General features: G+C 41.3%; 1 long non-coding RNA gene across 3 annotated transcripts in view; it reads right to left on the reverse strand.

The window, feature by feature from the left end:
- LOC104876293 overlaps positions 1-4,026 on the reverse strand; it is a 19,394-nt gene extending 15,368 nt beyond the window's left edge. Inside the window, exons 1-3 of one of the 3 annotated variants that reach the window (XR_784305.2) lie at positions 3,622-4,026; positions 2,338-2,420; positions 89-205 (exon numbers count right to left, since the gene is read on the reverse strand). This is a non-coding gene — a long non-coding RNA (uncharacterized LOC104876293). Of the gene's footprint in view, positions 1-88; positions 206-524; positions 949-2,337; positions 2,421-3,621 lie in introns of those variants that run through there. The other 2 variants (XR_784307.3, XR_784306.2) reach the window with 2 other exon arrangements.
- Between the last annotated feature and the right edge of the window lie 6 nt (positions 4,027-4,032).

Below are 4,032 nucleotides of genomic sequence, written 5' to 3' on the forward strand. Positions count from 1 at the left end.
AAAAAAAAAAAAAAAAAAATCATGGGAATTCGTTATTTTCCCCTTGGATTTCTTCCATGATATTACTCTTTCTTGATTCTTCACTTACCCTTCTATTCCTCCTGAGTTTCCTTTTTGGCCTTCTTTTCTTTTGCTGGCTCCCCAAATGTTGGCATTTCCAAAGTTTACTTCTCAGTCCTTTTCTCTTCTCACCTTACATACTGTTCTGTGTATGTGTTAAATAGTCAGAGTGTTGAAAAAGTTCCCGCTAGGCCTTGAATCTGACTTCTAAATTTCAACTCATATAGTACATGAGAAGATTTTACTCCTTATAGATTTTCCAAATAAAAACTACCAATCAGAGGAAAGGAGATTTATTATATCATTTATCAGGTAAATTACAGTATAAAAATAATACTCATATGTAATGGAGGATAAAGCGACTTTTGCTTTAGAAGTATCAATAGATCTAGCACTTCAGAGGCTGCAGGAGGATCTGTGAGTTCAAGGCCAGCCTGGGCTACATAGTGAGTTAAAGTTCAACCTAAACTACTAGCGAGACCCTGTCTCAAAAAAATCACAGAAGAAGGACAAGAAGAAGAAGAGAAATAAGGAGTGTCAATAGAAAGGAAAACTTTGCCTTTCAATACAGATGACTTGGATAGCAACTTTTTGGTTATGATCAGTGGCTGGCCTACCAAATGAAATAACAAAGAGCCATTACTCTTGGTAAGTGACTGGATAGATTTGCTCCTAATTCAAGTCTTTCATGATAGTTCTGATGTAGTATTTTAAAATTACTGCCTCAGAAGAATCCACATTAGAACCATTCATAGCATCCAAAGTGATTCATGGGCTATTGCTTGCTTTTCTGCCTTACAAAACATCAGAAGGGAAGAGATAACACAGAAAGGATGGGTTAAGGACACATGTTGATTCTCTATGGATTCTCCAGGAGGCTTTGCAGACCTAGGAATAGATAAGAAATTCAGAAAGATTGTATATGGGTTAAAACATCAAGCAGAAGATGACCATGTGAACCGGGCGCTTCCTCTTTGTACTCTACCTAATTAGATTCCTTTCCCCATCCCTATCATACTCTCTCTGTCCCTCTGGTAACTTGAAAATATTTACTGAATAATACATCAGCCTGATCAATGAAATCGGGAGGACAAGTATTCTAGTGGCTATCTAAATAGATATTTCTGGGTTTTTTTTATTTGCTCAAGCAAAAAGCTGAAGTCATCTTTTTCTCAACAATTCCATACCCAACCAATCAGTTGGTCACTAATATCCGTGGATTCTGTCTCCTAAATGTTCATTAAACCTATACAAATTTCTGTATCCCTACTTTCTTTTTTTGTGGGGGATGTATCAGGGATCAAACTCAGGACCTTGAGCTTGCGAGGCAGGCACGGTGCCACTATGTTAAATCAGCAGCCCAAAGTCTCCCCCGCCACTTTTTTGGTTCCAGAGATCAAATTCAGGACCTTGCACTTGTGAGACAGGTGGCAGAACCACTGAGCTAAATCCCCAGTCCATCTCCATCCCCATTTCAATGCTATATTCCAAAGCCATCATCATTTCCCACTAACAGTACTTTAATTGCTTCCTAACTGGTCTTCACACTCCCAGTTTTGCTTTCCTATCTCGTCTCCCTAAGGAGCCAGAAATGATCTTCTAACCTTTAAGGGTGAACGTGCCACTCTACTCCTTCAAATCCTTTGCTAATTTTCCAATGGCCTAGAGTTCATAACTTTTAGGCCACCCTTGATTTGGCACCTTCCTGCATTTCTAGTTCTTATGCTATTCTTCCACTACTCCTCTGCCCCATCACACCCATCTTAGACCATTTTCTGTAATTGTGGCTGAGTACCATATACTTTGTAATTTATAAAGAATAAAGGTTTATGCACTTATGGTTTTGGAGGCTGGAAGGTTCAAGGTCAAGGGGTTAAATCTGGTGAAGGCCTCCTTGCTGGTGGGGACTCTGCAAGGTCCCAGGATGGCTCAGGGCAACACACGGCAAGAAGAATACATATAAGAGACAGAGACCAACTGGTTTTTATCATAGATCTACACTCCAGATAACCCATTAGTCCATTAATTCATGAATAGATTGATTACCCATTTATAGAAGGAGAACCTTATGCCTTTATTACCTTTTTGAGTTTTTTTTTATTAGCATGGAATGATTACACTTCTCGTGGAGAGTTGGTACATGTACATATCTCTTTTTTTTCATCCTCTTCCCCTCTCCTTTCTCCCTTCCTTCACCTCTTGATCCCCTTCTCATTTTCAAAAGACCTATTTCCCTATTTCCTACTATCTGGCATTTAAACGTATGATGGCACAAACCTGTAATCCCAGCATTTGGAAAGATGAGGTAGAGGGATTGCCATGAGTTTCAGGCCAACCTGAACAGCATTGTGAGAACTTGCCTGAAAAAAACAAACAAAAATTTATTTTTTATTTTGCTCTCTATTTATATTTTGGGTTTCTAATGTAAGAGAAACCATGTGACATTTAAGCTTATGTATCTGAATTGTTTTACTTAAACTCTTAAAGGCCCCACCTCTTAACACCTCACAAAAGAAATTAAATTTTAACCTGAGTTTTGGTGGAAACCTTTGAACCATACCAACACCCGAGACATGGCCTTCTTGTATTTCTCCTGTTGCCTGGAATAATTTCCTCTTCTCCTGCCTGACCTCTATCTCCTTCATCCCTTCTCCTTGTGTAAGTGTCATTTCCTGTGAAAGCCTCCCATTAAGCCCTCTCACACAGGGACCTGTACTTCTCTTTCAAGACACTGCGCATTTCTAATTATGTGCTTAATGTCTCTCTCCTCTCTTAAATTCAAGCTGTATGAAGGCAGGAACTCGATTTTGATTCTTGAGATGTTCTTAGCACCAAGGACAGTGCCTTAAGCCTAAGAATTATTTGTTGAAAAAATAGCAAAGAGATGATTGAACGAAAAAGGACACCTTTCATCTCTTGAATAATCCCTGCTCATCGTTCAAAGATTCAGGCCAGACATTGACTCCTCCAGGTTGGTTACAGTCAAATCTGATTCATCTTTGTATACCTTGGGCCTCGTTTGGGACATGGTACACGGTTTGCTATCATAGGTGCTTTCCAGGTTAAAATAAACTCTTAGTTATGTGTTGATAACTGTTGATAACGAATGAGGGCCCATTATTTTGTCTTTTTAAAGTATGTACTTGAAATTTTCCACAACAAAAAGTTAAAGCTTGTATATTCACCTTAAGTCAAGTCAAAGTGCCAAGTCAACCTTAATCCTCCTAGCTTGGGCAAGCCAGATAGTGCTCATGATATTCATTAGGATGGATGAAATGAGCTGTGTTCAGATGAGGGGGGTGGTATTTTCACCCCAGTAAAACTCCTAGAAGATTTGGACACCTTTAGTTCTAAGTGCACCTCCAGTCAGTTGTTAATATGCTACCAGATTCAATAAATGTAAACTTTCGCCTTAGAGGAGGGAGCCTTTTGAGGGTTTGTGCTTGGTAACGTTGCCCCTCATAGTCCTCCATGGCCTCTGGATCAGTAATCTGACACAGATCTACCCCACTATCCAGGGAGGGTCTGCAGCAAATACTGCGCCCCACTACCTTTCCTTACATTTTTCATTCACGTTTTTCCCTTCTTCGTTTCCTCTTGTGAATTTCTACCGGGGTGCGATGTATTCTCGACAGCGGCGAAGCCTTGAGTCCCAGATTAGCAGCAGGGTTTAGGGTGTTCAAAAGCATCTCGGGTTCCAGTCCGATTTCATCACTTTCTGTGACTGCGGCCAAGTCGCTTTACCTTTCTGAATCTCCGCATCTGGCTCTGAAAGATGCGAATAATAGCTGCACCGCGAGTAAATCGTTGAACACAGAGGCCGGTGCAGTGTCCGCGGTCCGCAAACACGAGTTATTCTAGCCCGGCGCTGCGCCCTCCTCGCCTCCTCACCAGCACGGCCGAGAGGACGCAGGGTGAGTCGGCGGCCTCGCTGTAGGGCTACGCCGAGCGGGCCGGGTGTGGAACCCGGTG

Source organism: Fukomys damarensis, unplaced genomic scaffold (assembly GCF_012274545.1).
Source record: "Fukomys damarensis isolate Sample0158 unplaced genomic scaffold, DMR_v1.0_HiC HiC_scaffold_16, whole genome shotgun sequence".
Taxonomy (NCBI): domain Eukaryota; kingdom Metazoa; phylum Chordata; class Mammalia; order Rodentia; family Bathyergidae; genus Fukomys; species Fukomys damarensis.